The sequence below is a fragment of the Moschus berezovskii genome, chromosome 4, assembly GCF_049115385.1.
Source record: "Moschus berezovskii isolate FMDL1 chromosome 4, NW_MosBer_1.0, whole genome shotgun sequence".
In the NCBI taxonomy this organism is placed as follows: Eukaryota; Metazoa; Chordata; class Mammalia; order Artiodactyla; family Moschidae; genus Moschus; species Moschus berezovskii.
In genome coordinates this window covers 35,032,466-35,049,583 of record NC_142463.1, presented here as the reverse complement: position 1 = coordinate 35,049,583, position 17,118 = coordinate 35,032,466, and the positions used below count along the sequence as shown (strand labels likewise).

Below are 17,118 nucleotides of genomic sequence, written 5' to 3'. Positions count from 1 at the left end.
CTCGCCCCCTCCCGCTTCTGGCCCGGACTGCGCCGCACGGCACCTGAGCCCCGCCCCCTCCCCTCCCCTCCCCTCCCTCCTCCCGCCCCTCCTTCCCACTCCGGCACACCTCGGCCTGCCGCACTGAGTGACCTGGGCACCCACCAGTCACAAAGAAGATAGGTGCCTGAGAGGGACGGGTGGGGCGGGAAGGGGGCGGGAAAGCGGGAATTGGTTGAACAGGAGGGATTGCTGATTGGACGCACCCTCTTGGGCTTCGACCAATCAACGTGAGACAAGACTGAGCCTCCTAGTGAGAGCTCTAGCGGGTGGGAAGGGGTTTATGACCTGGCAGGTGCAGTTAGGGCGGGGGGCAATGAGTGCGCGTGCGCGATGGGGCGTTAGTGAGGTCGATGATCGCGTAGGCCCAAGGGCAGAAGTGGCCATGGGGGCCTAAGAATATGTAAGAGAAACTCCAGGCATCTTCCCGCCTCCTTGCGAGTAGGGCAGCTCCTGGCTACACCTGTGGAGACAGACAGACTGCTTCCACAGCGTCTTCAGAGATAGATCCTACCAGTGAATAAAAACCATCCAGAGAGGGAAAGCTAATGTTCTAGGCGCTCATTAGAAAAGGATATTTTAATTTGCAGATATGGCAAAGAAGTTTTTTCCTATAGGGTAAAATACTATAAAGCTGCTTAAATCAAATAAGCTCTCACAAGATCACAAAACCATGGACAATTTTATTTTCACTTCAGTTCAGTTCAGCCGCTCAGTCGTGTCCGACTCTTTGCGACCCCGTGAATCACAGCACGCCAGGCGAGGCAAAAGGGAAGGCCATTTTCAGGTAGGAAAATAAAAAATGAAATGATCTTTTAGTTTTCAAAAAAATATGAAAGACATCAATGTACAATGCTTCTTATGTTTCTAGAGCTGTTGAAAAACCTGTCTTTTCTCAAAATGTTCATGGGGGAGGGGGAGGTGTAAAACTGGAAACTAAGGTACTGACTGATACATAGCTTAGCCTGTTGAATTGGGCTGGAATATTATTACTCTGGCTTGATTTTCATCACTCATTCATAAACTCATCAGTTCATGCTCTGTGTAAAAATGCAGCTGGCTCATTTATATTATTGCATCTTTATGTTTCAACATTGAATGTTTAAAACTGATCACTGCAATTAAAAGCCCCCCAATTTAAATCAGTGTCATTCTAAAAATAGAGTACATGCCTTTGCTATTGAGTCCCTTCACATTATTCCAGGACTTTCTTACACAGTGTGGAGTCATTTTATACTTCTGTACACTGGCAACACTAGTAATGTGACTTAATGAAAAGTAAAAGATCTAGGAATTGAAGACCTGGTCTGGGTCTTGATTTTACTCTTCACTGGCAATGTTGACAGCTTTCTCCTGTGGAACCTAACCTCCACCTTCCTAAAATGAGGAGAATGACACTAACCTCCCCTGGGTACCTCATAAGGGCAAAAATGATAATGGATGTGGAAGATTTTTATGAATGAAAAACTCTATTGCAAATATGAGTTACTGCAATCATATATGCTTAGAAGTTTATGAGAACATGTCACTAAGAGCCACATTAGTGACTAATGGAAATATTTAAGAAGGGGCATCTGAGGGGCAATTGAATTATCTTTCTGGGATCTATACAAGCAGAGAATAGATGCCCAGTTCTCTTCATGATGCTAGATTCAGTAGGAAAATATTAACATGTGAAGGACATGATTGTGAATTTAAAGAAATATTTCAAATTTGAAAAGTTAGAAAAGTGTAAAACATGAATCGCTGAAATAAAACAATACAAAATAATGTTGAAAAGAGTAAAGTGCACTCTCATATACAACTTGAACAAGCATTTTAGAAAATTTTTTATGTTTTTAGTTATAAGATTATCTTACATTACATTGGGCCAGGAAAAAATAAAGATGTTAAAAGAAATGCCTAATACAATGTAGGCTGTTATTTTCTAACTGTTGGCATTCATTTCTAAAAGTCAGCACCCATTATTTGGAGAATTGGATAAAACTAACTTTTAAGCACTAGCAATGAAATTATAAATTGGTACAATCTTCTGAAAAGTTTTTGAGGCTATCAAGAATCTTTAAAATGTTCAAGCCTTTAAGTCAATTTTACCTCCAGAATCTATTCGAAGAAAATAATCAGATGCCAACAAAGTTGTTGATTGCAGTGCTATTTATCAAAGCAGAAAAAAGAAACAGTCATTAAATATTTGAAAGAGGAATGATTAACTACATTATGATATATCCATACAATAAAATATATAGTAGCTCTTAAAATATTTTGAAAGAAGTTTAATTGCTCAGGAAAATGCTTACAAAATAATATTAAAATTAAAAAGTGATGATACAAATCTGTACATACAGTATGGCTCTCTTGAGAGAGAGAGAGAGATGAATAGTAATATAATGATAATATCCAGGTTTTGGAATAATTGTTAAGTTTTACCTCTTTGTACTTGACAATAATTTTGAAATTTTCTACAGTGATTTTTATCATTAAACAAACTAAAGAACTGAAAATAATTAAGTTTGAATATGGTTAGATCTCAACTGTGGAAGAATACATATAAGAATGCAAACACACACACATACACACACACGCACACACCACCCCTAAGTGTTTGAACAGAGAGAGATTGAAAAGAAAGTTAATTAAAATTATGCCTATGACCTAGCAATCCCACTCCTGGGCATATACTGGGAGAAAACCATAAATTGAAAAGCTTCATGCACCCTAATGTTCATTGCAGCACTTCTTACAACAGCCAGGACGTGGAAGCAACCTAATGTCCATCAACAGAGGAATGGATAAAAGAGATTTGGTATATACATACAATGGAATATTAGTCAGCCATAGAAAGCATGAAATAATGCTATTTTCAACAACATGGATGGACCTAGAGATTATCATACTGAATGGAGTAAGTTAGATACAGAAAGATAAACATCATATGGTATCACTTATATGCAGAATCTAAAAACAATAGGATACAAATGAACTTATTTATAAAACAGAAGTAGAGTCACATATAGAAAACAAATTTATGGGTACCAGGGAATAAGCGGGGGGCAATAAATTGGGAGATTGGGATTGACATATACACACTACCATATGTAAAACAGATAACTAATAAGAACCTGCTGTATAGCATAGGGAACTCTACTCAATACTTTGTAAAGATTATATGGGAAAAGACTAAAAGAGTGGATATATGTATAAGTGTAACTGATTCACTTGGCTGTATACTGAAACTAACAGAACACTATAAATCAACTATATGCCAATAAATATTTTAAAAAATTAAGTTCATATTTTAGTGTTCTAGATACCTGATGTGACTTACTGCCTGGATGATCATGGGCAAGTCACTTAATTTCACTAATCTCCAATTTCAATCTCTGTAAACTCAAATAATACTTATATATTTCTGTGCATTTCTATATTGATTAGGGATTTTTTGGTGCTAAGTGGGTGAAATATAACCTGGTAACTATTAAAATGTTTTTGCAAGGGTACAAAATCTCACAGATTCAGAGAAAAAATCTGAAGAACTCCACATGGGAAAGGGCAGGTCTCAGAGAAGCTCATCAGATCTAGGTTGCAAAAGTTATAACAAGTCTTTTCAGGAGAGTGCCACCCAGATGAATATGATAAAAATGGTTTCAAGTCTTTTTGAGTCATTCTATTCAAGATTCAAGTTGGAGAAAGAGCATCTATTGGGTCTATCATGACATATGTGTCCAATCCTTTGCCAGAAGAAGTTAAAGTGCCTAGAATGGCTGCCCTACCAGGACTGTAAACCCAAGTTGAAATCATGCAATGGTTGCCCCATGTGGATAGAGTAGGGGATATGGATGTCTGCAGACAAAAACAAAACCAGCAATTCCCTCCATGTAAACTCATATGGTTGCTGTGAATACCAAATGTATATATAATGCCTAACAGAACTCCTAGCTCATGATAGTTGCTAAATCTATTTTAGTATAACTGTTATTTACACTGCATGTATGTCTTAAGGTGTGTGTGTATGTTTGCACTCGTTAAAAAGTGAAAGAAGATACATTAAAATTTTGGTAGAGGTTATTCACAGTGATTATTAATTTTTAAATTTTCCTCTCTTACCAGAATGAACTAATACTACGAAAGATGAGATCAGGATGAGATTTTTAAGCTCTGAATTGGCCTCTAAGGGGATGGATATGTGATAAAAGGAGAAAAGCCCTAACTAGGTACCTTAAAAAGAATTGTAGGCGGTTCTAATGATAGAGTATATCTGTGCCTTGCCCATACAAGTTATGGAGTGAAAAAATGGAGAAGTCTAAGATTTTCCCTGCTGATATGTAGATACACTGAATGGCTGAGGGTGGACACCAGACAGAAGAAAACCCTGGCCTGGACAGGCACAGATCTAGACATTCAGAAAGAACAGCCATTCTAGCAGAGTGACCATATCAGCAGCAAACAACCCAGTGGACCTCCCCAGCAAAGCATTCATTCCTGAAGCAAATTATTGGGCCCCTACACACAAAATCCTACATCCAATCAGCATCTAGATCTATAATCAGCTGAATACAACAGGAGACATTTCTAGATTGTGACAATTTGTAGAATCTGGGAGATACTTTGGAATAAGAGTGTCCACACCCTGGGGAAGGGGGTTTACAAGCCCTAGGTAGACTCCCAGTGAAGAGAAATGATGATGAAAATCTACATTTTAAAACACCATCTAGTTCTTAGGCCTGTGATCAGAGCTGGTGCAAGTGCCTAGCTCTATTAAATACTGTACTGGCTTTAGGGAAGCAAGACCGCAAGACCAACCCCAAACAATAACCACAGGTGAGCTTTAGCTTTTTGATGAGACAATCTTGGACAGAATTGACTTGAGCACTCAGTGGGAGTCATCCCCACAGGTATTTTCAGACCTGGTGACTATTGGAAAGAAACTGGAGAAAATGGATCAGGGATGAGGACTACTTCCCACTGGGTATAAAAGGGAATACTTCACCTTGGCCAGGAACTGACTACTGTTACTAAAATAATGATCATTTGGAGACTTACATGATACTGAAAATATTGCTTCTGGGGCTTTTTATAGACTTAAGAGATTTTATATCACTTAATAAAACTGCTTTTAAGTGCATTTTATTTCAGTATTTAAAATCAATATGATTACTAACCTGCTGAGCTACACCAAAAGAGATTATTCTAATATTTCAATGATGAAGTTCATGTTCAAGTTCAGATCAAGAGTGAAGGCATCTCTGTCACTGATGAATATACAGATACAAAAGATTTTAAATTTATAAGAAAAAAATTGCAAGAAGTGACTCTGAGATGAAGATTAGCATTCAGGAGGTTTATTAAGAAGTGCTCTTGAAGGTCTTCCCTGGTAGTCCATTGGATAAAAATCTGCCTGCAGGGGCAGGGGTTTGGTCCCTATTCCTGGAACTAAGATCCCACATGCCTTGGGGCAACTAAGCCCATCCAGTATAACTACTAAGTCTGTGTGTTCTAGAGCCTGCACTCTGCACTGAGAGAAGCCACCACAATGAGAACCCCACACACCACAACTAGAGAATAGCCTCTGCTCTCTGCAACTGGAGAAAATCCATGCACAGCAACAAAGAGCCCATGAGCAGCAATACTACCCAGCACAGGCAATGAATAAATTAATTTATTACTTTAAAATAAAAAAGAAGTGCTCTTGGGAATAACAGCGTGGAAGGAAAGAAAAGGAAGCAGAAGTGAGCAGAGGGAGAAAGAAGGCTGAGATGGAGTCCTGTTGATAGTCCCAACCAACCCTGTGGAGCTCTGAAGCTGGGATGATGCTTCTGAGTTTTCTGAGTTTGAATGAAAGGGGTTTAATCTTTATGCCTCCATAGTCCTTGGATGTGGGCTATCCTGGAAAGGTGGCATGGCAGCCCAGGCAGTTCACAATGGCTGATGGCTGTCTGTGAACAGCACTCCCCCATGTTGGTATCTGGGCATCACATCAGAGAATCCTCTGAACAGCAGTCGTGCCCACAGTCATATAGATGGAGGTGGGGGTGCCATCACTCAGGATGGCAAGCCTGGTCAGAAAAACCTGGACAAGTAGCCCCAACTGGAGCAATAGTATCATAACCACAAAGTTAAAATGGTCCCAGGGGAAAGAACACTGGCATCTTTCGTTCTTGCACTGAGAAGGCACCAAAATGGAAAGAGAGTATAGAGACAGTTATAATTTCATGTAGAGACGTGGTGTCAAATAACTAAACAAATACTGACTTGGAGAATTTAAAACTGGGGTGCCTGGGGAAATAAAAGTTACGAAAGATAAATCACAATGTAGATTGATATTATCAATTGTATTTTAAACTGATGAGAAAGAATAATCAATTTGTCACTTATTGAGTGAAAATGAATATCACCATTTCATTTACTAAGCATATTTGAACACACTCCAAAGCTAAGTCAAATAAAGCTGAACCTGATTATTTTATCTTGCCCTAAGGTGGCACAGTGGTAAAGAATCTGCTTTTAATGCAGGAGACTTGGGTTCAGTCCCTGGGCTGGGAAGATCCCCTGGAGGAGGAAATGACAACCCACTCCAGTATTCTTGCCTGGAGAATTCCGTGGACAGAAAAGCCTGGCAGGCTACAGTCCATAGAGCCACAAAGACTCGGACATGATTGAGCGACTGATACAGACAAGGAACTAAGATGAGAAAAAAATTTAATAGCAAGGTATATTTTTCAAAAGCTATGTTTCAAAAACCTAAAAGCAACAGGTAACAAAAATAAATACTTAGTAAAATGTATTGATAATCATGTAACCAACCGAAAGCATCACTTTAAACATACAAATCCCCTGCTTTCCAGCTCAGCTTCCCTAAGCGAATCACAAGATATGTCATCATTTTACACTCTGTTAGAAGAGCTGATCCCCACTCCTCATTCTGTTGGTGACCTGTTTCTTCTACACAAAAATCCTTCTAATCCATGTAAGCAGATTTTTAAAATAAAATCTAAACACTGACACACAGTGGCTAATCACTTAATCCACAGATGTTTGTCTCTAAAAAGCAAGCAAAATCTAACTTTACAGTATAACTATCCAAGGTACCTCCTATTGTCTTCAAGGGTATTGAAGATTAATATTTTAAAAATAAGAAGTTCTTTAGTTTACACCATATAAATGGAAAGTGAATAAAATCACATTCATGAGACAAGGTTCACAGAAATAATAAAAGTATGGTTTCTAAGGATGACAGGGATCACTGTGCTAGAAATACTGCTTATATCTTTTTATAGCTTGAAAAACCTATATTAGAAACCATTATGGCTAAACATGGTACTCTGAAACCTCCACATGTATGTCAATTGAATATAAGGAAAGTGATTTTTGCCTGAGGAGATATACCTGTTCACTCTCCATGTGTTGAATACTGTGACTTAAAATACCAAAATGCCAGAAGGAAGAAATTTATCCAGAAATTAAGGACAAAAGAAGAGGGTGGGCCATCTAATCAAGAGCCATAACAAGTCACAGAAAGGCCAGGAAAGTGATGGCTTTGTTAATATGAGCAACTATAAGAAATACCTAGAAGTCCAATTAAGGTTAATAAAATTTTTGAAATGATTTAACCAAATAAATAAATACTCTATACTGCGACTTGGAAATATTTTCCAGATAGCCTGAAAATAAAACAAAAATGTATTTAGAAACTGATCAGGGCTTATTCTTTTTATTTTTTTATTTTTATTTTTATTGGAGTGAAGAGGAACTCAAAGGCCTCTTGATGAAAGTGAAAGAGGAGAGTGAAAAGGTTGGCTTGAAGCTCAACATTCAGAAAACAAAGATCATGGCATCTGGTCCCATCACTTCATGGGAAATAGATGGAAAAACAGTGGAAACAGTGTCAGACTTTGTTTTTTTGGGCTCCAAAATCACTGCAGATGCTGATTGCAGCCATGAAATTAAAAGACGCTTGCTCCTTGGAAGGAAAGTTATGACCAACCTTGATAGTATATTAAAAAGCAGAGACATTACTTTGCCAACCAAGGTCCGTCTAGTCAAGGCAATGGTTTTTCCCGTGGTCATGTATGGATGTGAGAGTTGGACTGTGAAGAAAGCTGATCACCGTAGAATCGATGCTTTTGAACTGTGGTGTTGGAGAAGACTCTTGAGAGTCCCTTATACTGCAAGGAGATCCAACCAGTCCATTCTAAAGGAGATCAATCTTGGGTGTTCATTGGAGGGACAGATGCTAAAGCTGAAACTCCAATACTTTGGCCACCTCATGCGACGAGTTGACTCACTGGAAAAGACTCTGATGCTGGGAAAGGTTGGGGGCGGGAGGAGAAGGGGACGACGGAGAATGAGATGGCTGGATGGCATCACCGACTCTGTGGACATGAGTTTGAGTGTACTCCGGGAGTTGGTGATGGACAGGGAGGCCTGGCGTGCTGTGATTCATGGGGTCGCGGAGAGTCGGACACGACTGAGCGACTGAACTGAACTGAACTGAATTATTTTACAATATTATATTGGTTGGTTTTACCATACATTGACATCAATCCGCCCCGGGTGTACATGAGTTCCCCCTCCCCAATCCCCCTCCCACCTCCTCCTCCCCTTATCCTCCCTCTGGGTCATCCCCACATACCAGCCCCGAGCATCCTGTAACATGCATCGACCCTGAACTGGCGATTCGTTTCACACATATGATAATATACATGTTTCAATGCCATTCTCCCAAACCATCCCACCCTCACCCTCTCCCACAGAGTCCCAAAGACTGTTCTATACACCTGTGTCTCTTTTGCTGTCTCATATACAGGGTTATTATTTCATCTTTCTAAATTCCATATATATGTGTTAGTATATTGTATTGGTGTTTTTCTTTCTGGCTTACTTCACTCTGTATAATAGGCTCTAGTTTCATCCACCTCATTAGAACTGGTTCAAATGCATTCTTTTTAATGGCTGAGTAATACTCCGTTGTGTATATGTACCAAGTAAAGAGAGAAGCTACACATTTCATTAAAGTATGGGGCTTCATGCTTGAATAGTGTTTAATATGAACAGGATTGGTAACCAAGAAGATATCTAGTCCTGAGGCTATAAAGACCTACAACAGCAACAATAGTAATAGCAGCTAAAATTTATGGCATAGTTATTAGGTGCTAAGCATTGTTCAAAGTGCTTCATCTTTGCCAATTCATTTATTAATATCTTTAACAAACTGACAAGGTAGGTAACACTTTTAGTCTTTTGCAGACGAAGAAACTGATTATGAATAAGCTGCATACTTCAGAAAATCTCTTTCCAAATGTGAAGAGGAGACTTCTACAAGGGGACACAAACACTGTTTTTTAAGCTTTATTATAGTATAATTGATATACAAACATTTACACACATTTCAGTTCAGTTCAGTTCAGTCGCTCAGTCGTGTCCGACTCTCTGCGACCCCATGAATCACAGCATGCCAGGCCTCCCTGTCCATCACCAACTCCCGGAGTTCACCCAAACTCATGTTCACAGAGTCGGTGATGCCATCCAGCCATCTCATTCTCGGTCGTCCCCTTCTCCTCCCGCCCCCAACCCTTCCCATCATCAGAGTCTTTTTCCAGTGAGTCAACTCGTCGCATGAGGTGGCCAAAGTATTGGAGTTTCAGCTTCAGCATCAGTCCTTCCAATGAACACCCAGGATCAATCTCCCTTAGAATGGACTGGTTGGATCTCCTTGCGGTACAAGGGACTCTCAAGAGTCTTCTCCAACACCACAGTTCAAAAGCATCAATTCTTCGGCGATCAGCTTTCTTCACAGTCCAACTCTCACATCCATACGTGACCACGGGAAAAACCATAGCCTTGACTAGATGGACCTTTGTTGGCAAAGTAATGTCTCTGCTTTTTAATATATTATGAAGGTTGATCATAACTTTCCTTCCAAGGAGTAAGCGTCTTTTAATTTCCTGGCTGCAATCAGCATCTGCAGTGATTTTGGAGCCCCAAAAAACAAAGTCTGACACTGTTTCCACTGTTTTTCCATCTATTTCCCATGAAGTGATGGGACCAGATGCCAGAATGTTAAGCTTCAAGCCAACCTTTTCACTCTCCTCTTTTACTTTCATCAAGAGGCTTTTGAGTTCCTCTTCACTTTCTGCCATAAGGGTAGTGTCATCTGCATATAAGAGATTATTGATATTTCTCCCAGCAATCTTGATTCCAGCCTGTGCTTCTTCCAGCCCAGCATTCCTCATGATGTGCTCTGCATATAAGTTAAATAAGCAAGGTGACAATATACAGCCTTGACGCACTCCTTTTCCTATTTGGAACCAGTCTGTTGTTCCATGTACAGTTCTGACTGTTGCTTCCTGACCTGCATACAGGTTTCTCAAGAGGCAGGTCAGGTGGTCTGGTATTCCCATCTCTTTCAGAATTTTCCACAGTTTACTGTGATCCACACAGTCAAAGGCTTTGGCATAGTCAATGAAGCAGAATTAAACATATGTATATTGATCAGTTTGAATATCTGCATATACCCATCATGCCATCACCACAATCAAGGTTCTAAACCTAGCCACCATCTCCAAAAATTTCCTTGTGTTCTTTGGTGTTTGTGGTAAGAATTGATTTTTTTTTTTAAGATAACATTACAGAATAAAATATAGCACATACAGTTCTTCAGTCATTATTGCTTTTGTATTGTCCCTTGCTACTGAAATATGTCTTCAGGCAGTCAAGATTCTTTTTGTCAAACACTGTGAAGCAAGTGAAGCCATCGTATCCAGATGAGTGAAATTAATTGTTGCTTTTAGAGAAATGCTGACTGAAGGCTAGTGACTATACATGTGACTGAGAGACCTTGAATGGATCAAGCTTTTGACACTTTTTATCTGCCAATGAGTCTGACTTATTATTTCACATATGATTTTTCTTATAAACATCACATGATTTTTCTAAGCAATAATTAAGTTGGCTATTTGGACTGAATAACTGGTCTACTATTGGGGTGTATTTTTTATGTTCAAATTGTTTTTATTGATTATAGTCACCATGTTCATTCTTTCTGTATGTATATTTCAATAGTAACCAAAATAATTACCCTTTCCCCTTAAATCATCAAATAATAAGAATGCTCTCTTACATAACCTGGCTGGCTTCCCTGGTATCTCAGATGGTAAACAATCTGCCTGCAATGTGGGAGACCCAGGTTGGATCTCTGGGTGTGGAACATCCCTTGGAGAAGGAAATGGCAACCCATTCCAGTATTTTTGACTGGAAAATCCCATGGACAGAGGAGCCTGGCGGGCTATAGTCCATTGGGTGGCAAAGAGTCAGACAGGACTGAGAAACTAACACACACTCTTACATAACCACCTATAATCATCACATTTGGGAAATTTAACATCAATACAATATTATTATTCAATCATGTGTGCTCGATTGCTCTCTGCAACCCCATTGACAGGAACCCGCCAGGCTCCTCTGTCCATGTAACTTTCCAGGCAAGAATACTGGAGTGGGTTGCCATTTCCTCCTCCAGGGGATCTTCCCCATCCAGGGACAGAACCCACAAATCCTGAGGCTCCTGCACTGGTAGGTGGATTCTGCCACCTGGGAAGCCATTCAACCTACAACCCCTCTTTAAATTTACCTAATTGTCCTTAATTATTTTTCTCCCTCTGGAATCCTCATTGACCCCAGGGACTGTAGCCCATGAGGCTCCTCTTTCCAGGGGATTTCCTAGACAAGAATACAGGAGTGGGTTGCCATTTCCTCCTCCAAGGGATCTTCCCCACCCAGGAACTGAATCCATGTCTCCTGAGTCTCCAAGTTGCTTTGGTTTCCTTTAATCTAGGTCAGTACCCTAGCCTGTGTGCATGTTTATGTGTGTGATTTCATGACAACACCATTTCTGAATGGCCCAGTCTAGTAACATTTGTCAGACTGTCTCTTCATAACAAGATCTGGTTTAACCATTTTTAGCAGAGATTATATGTGAGCTCAGTGAGTGTGTCACATTGGCAGGAACGTGACATTGGATAGTCTGATTATGGGAGAAGTTAAATTTTATAATTTAGATAGTATCCACCAGATTTCTCCATTGTAAAGATTTTTTTCCCATTGTAATTAGTAACTTGACACTGCGTGAATATACTGTTCCCTAAAAGTTTGTCACCCAGTGCTTTTAGCATCTGTTATTAGTTATTGCCTGAACTGATGCCTATCATGGTGGTCACAAAATGATGCTTTTCCATTTCCATCATTCTTTTTACATCTGTTAGCTGACTCTGTTTTGTTAAAAAAGACCTTTCCTCATCTCCATACCCACTTTTAACTTTTTAAAGTATGAATATGGACTCATAAATGTGTTTTTATTCAATATGATACAATTAATTCTCATTACTATTTTTCAGTCATCAAACTGTCCCAAGTTCAGCCAGTAGGAGCCTCTTCAAGTTGACTTCTATGTCCTTTCTGCATACAGTCTTCTGTTTTTATGCACTTCTCTACACAAGAAGCTCCAAGTTCCCTTTGTACTTTCCTGTTCCTATCTTGACATTGATCATTTCTCACAGAAACCCTGACTCCATTTTATGGGGAATGGTATTTGGTAGGGCTGAATTTCTGTGACCAAAGTGGGTTACATTTCTTAATTATAATTTTGTTTATTTGACATTAGATTTTTCTGTGTTGAAATAATACATCACTGTAAAAACTACAATATGGAACATAATAGTCATTTACATGTCAGGGTGAAAGTATTTATCAGCTTGTATATTTTATAAGAGACTGGAAGCAGAGAAAATGAGGACACTAGACAATGTGAAGGGAGGAGGTTGAGGGCAGTGGGGAGGTGAAACAGGTTCACGGATAGAAAGAAAGCTAATATCAATTACTTCTATTCTGGGAACATTTGTGTAAACTATTTAAATTAATTCTTACAATAATCCTTATTTTTACAAAAGAGGAAGTAACTTCTTCAAAGTTGTAATATGTATAGCAGATAGTCTAGAACTAAAACCCTTTTTGCTTGGCCAGAAAAGCCTCATCTGTGCTTTCTATTACCCTAAGGTGTTCCCCAAGGCAAGCAAGGAGGTTGATGAGCTAAAAAGACAAGTTTCGCCTACTTCAGGTTTGAAGCAGAGTAAACTATGGTCAAGCTGCTTACCCTGTTTCACCTGAAGTTGTTTGTTGTGACTTGCATGCATAGCCACCCTCACAAATACTGTCCTTCAGTTGAGAATAAGGTTCAAACATTTTTACAGTGCTCAGGAAGTCTGTGGGAAACAATTCGATTTCATTTGCTTTCACTGTTGATTCAAAAAGAACAGATAGGCATCTCAAATTGAATGTTTCTCAGTTGGATTATTTATTACAAGTCCTGCCTGTTGCCAGAAGTTTGTCTAGTGGTGGGAGAGCTTGTTGAAGGCTTGTAAGAGATAACTGAGGCAAGTTACCTGAAAAACAGGGTTGGGAACAAAGCCCACAAGAACATGCTTGTCTCCCTTTCTTATTAATACATTGGTCAACTCTCAAATTCTCTTGGTTCTGTTTTCTCACTATAAATGGGGATAATCGCTTCCTTGCCTGAAAAAAGGAGGCAGAATATCTAGGACATCAATAACCATGCATAAGTATCTTCTATTCAGTTCAGCTCAGTTCAGTCCCGCAGTCGTGTCTGGCACTTTGCAACCCACCGACAGCACCAGGCCTCCCTGTCCATCACCAACTCCTGCAGGTTGTTCAAACTCATGTCCATTGAGTCGGTGGTGCCATCCAACCATTTCATCCTAATTGTCCCCTTCTCCTCCCACCTTCAATCTTTCCCAGCATCAGGGTCTTTTCCAATATGTCAGTTCTTCACATCATGCGGCCAAAGTATTGGAATTACAGCTTCAGCATCAGTCCTTCTAATGAATATTCAGAACTGATTTCCTTTAGGATTGACTGATTTGATCTCCTTGCAGTCCAAAGGACTCTCAAGAGTCTTCTCCAACACCACAGTTCAAAAGCATCAATTCTTCGGCGATCAGCTTTCTTTATAGTCCAGCTCTCATATCCATACATGACTACTGGAAAAACCATAGCCTTGACTAGATGGACCTTTGTTGGCAAAGTAATGTTTCTGCTTTATAATATGCTGTCTAGATTTGTTATAGCTTTTCTTCCAAGGAGCAAGCATCTTTGAATTTCATGGCTGCAGTCACCATCTGCAGAGCTCAAGAAAATAAAGTCCTTCACTGTTTCCATTATTTCCCCATCTATCTGGCATGAAGTGATGGAATTGGATGCCATGATCTTAGTTTTTTGAATGCTGATATTTAAGCCAGCTTTTTCACTCTGCTCTTCCACTTTCATCAAGAGGCTCTTTATTTCCTCTTCACTTTCTGTGATAAGGGTGGTGTCATCTGCATATCTGAGGTTATTGATACTTCTCCTGGAAATCTTGATTCCAGCTTGTGCTTCATCCAGTCTGGCATTTCGCATGATGTAGTCTGCATATAAGTTAAATAAGCAGGGTGACAATATATACTCTTGACATACTCCTTTCCCAATTTGGAACCAGTCCGTTGTCCCATGTCAGGTTCTAACTGTTGCTTCTGGACCTGCATACAGGTTTCTCAGGAGGCAGGTGAGATGGTCTGGTATTCCCATCTCTTTAAGAATTTTCCACAGTTTGTTGTCATCCACACAGTCAAAGGCTTCAGCATAGCCAATGAAGCCTAAGTACATGTTTTGCTGGAATTCAATTGCTTTTTCTGTGATCCAATGGATGTTAGCAATTTGATCTCTGAACATTTCCTTTGACACTGAAAATGTGGAGAACTATACGGCAGAGTGTCTACTCTTACAATGCTGGCCATCTAGTTGGGGATGCTGAACTTGCATATGAAAAAGAGCAAATTTTGTAACACACCATGTGAGTGTCAAAGACAAGGGAAATGATTAATTACCAAGGACATTATTAGTGCACCAATTTAAAATAATAATAAAATACAACTTTCTTTTTTTTTTTCCAATGTTTTAGAAATGAAGTAAGAAACAAGGAATGAAGAGACAAAGGCAAATGGAACAAATGAAGGGAGAAAGGATGGGAAAAAAACAGGGTGAGCAATAATGATAACTACATAGGTAAAAAAAAGTCAGTATTAATGTATTTTTACTTTGTAACTCCTTGTTTTTCCTATAAAATAATTATTGTAAGTCTATATTGATGGATTCAGTTCAGTTCAGTTCAGTCGCTCAGTCGTGTCCCACTCTCCATGGCCCCATGAATCACAGCACGCCAGGCCTCCCTGTCCATCACCAACTCCCGGAGTTCACTCAAACTCATGTCCACAGAGTCGGTGATGCCATCCAGCCATCTCATTCTCTGTCGTCCCCTTCTCCTCCTGCCCCCAACCTTTCCCAGCATCAGAGTCTTTTCCAGTGAGTCAACTCGTTGCATGAGGTGGCCAAAGTATTGCAGTTTCAGCTTTAGCATCAGTCCTTCCAATGAACACCCAGGACTGATCTCCTTTAGAATGGACTGGTTGGATCTCCTTGCAGTACAAGGGACTCTCAAGAGTCTTCTCCAACACAAAAGGCCATTACATAATGATAAAAAGATTAATCCATCAAGAAGACATATTAAGTATAAACACATAAACCAAGCCACAAAATATATGAAGCAAAAACTAACAATTAAAGCACCAAACAGTAATCGTAGAACACATATATACCCCACTTTCAATGATGGATCAAACTACACAGAGATCAGCAAGGAAACAGAAGACTTGAACAACATTATAAGCCAACTAGAGCTAAGAGACATATACAGAACAGAACACCCAACAACAGCAGAATAAACTTTCTTTTGTCAGGATCATGTTGTACATTCTCCAGGAAAGACCATATATTAGGCCACAAAATACATTTCAATACATTTAAAAAGACCAAAAACATACAAAACATGTTTTCTGACCACAATAGAATAAAATGAGAAATTAGTGTAGAAGTCCTAGAAGAAAACACAGAATAAACGCTCACAACATTGGGTTTGGCAATGATTCTTGCATAACACACCAAAAGCACAAGCAACAAAAGCAAAAATACAGATGTAATCACACTAAAAATCTTCAGCACAGTGAAGGAAACAGGGTGAAAAGACAGAATGCAGAGAAGGAAAAATATTTTAAAACCATATATCTTATAAGAGATTAGCATCCAAAATATACAAGGAACTCCTACAACTCAACAGCCAAAGAAAAAGATTAAAAAATGGGCAAGGAACTTGAATGAACATTTCTAACCAGATAGGCAACTGATTAGTAGGCATATGAAAAGATGCTCAGCATCATTTATCACCAGGGAAATGCAAATCAAAGTCATAATTAGATTATCACTCACACTTGTTAGGATAGCTATTATAAATATATTTCAAAGGTAGTGAATGTTGGTAAGGAGGTGGAGAAATTGGAACTCTTGTACACTTTTGGTAGATGTCAGATATATAAAAGGGTGAGCCTCTATGGAAAACAGTATAGAGTTTCTTTAAAAAATTAATCTTAGACTTACCAGGGGATCATATAGCAAAACAAATTGGATTCAGGATCTCCACAAGATATATGCATTCCAAAGTTCTTTGCATTATTGACAATAACCAAGATATAGAAACAACCTAAATATCCAACAACAGATGAAAGAAAATGTGATATATACTTACAATGGAATATTTTTCAACCTTAAAAAAGAAGGAAATCCTGCCGTATGTGACGATATAGATAAACCTGGAGGACACTATGCTAAGTGAAACAACCCAGTCACAGGGGATAAATCCTGCCTGATTTCAGTTAGAGGAGGTATTTAAAACTGCCAACCTCATAGAAACAGAGAATACAATGATGGCTGCCAGGGGCTGGAGGAAGGGGAAAATGGGACTGCGCTGTTGAACAGGTAAAAAGTTTCAGCATTGCCACCTGAAAAACTTCTCGAGATCTGCTGTACAGCACTCTGCCTATAGTTAACCTGTAATAATACTGTATTGTGCACTTAAAGTTTATTAACAGAGTAGATACGTTTAGTGTTAACACAAAAAAAGTCCTTTATAAAAGATAGAAGAAA

At 39.2% G+C, this 17,118-nt stretch overlaps 1 long non-coding RNA gene across 2 annotated transcripts in view; it reads left to right on the top strand.

Annotated features, from left to right (window-relative positions):
* Window positions 1-365: 365 nt before the first annotated feature.
* LOC148778029 (uncharacterized) overlaps window positions 366-17,118 on the top strand; it is a 62,539-nt gene continuing 45,786 nt past the window's right edge. For both annotated transcript variants that reach the window (XR_016037187.1, XR_016037186.1), the window contains exons 1-2: window positions 366-826; window positions 15,044-15,122. This is a non-coding gene — a long non-coding RNA (uncharacterized LOC148778029). The remainder of the gene's footprint in view (window positions 827-15,043; window positions 15,123-17,118) is intronic.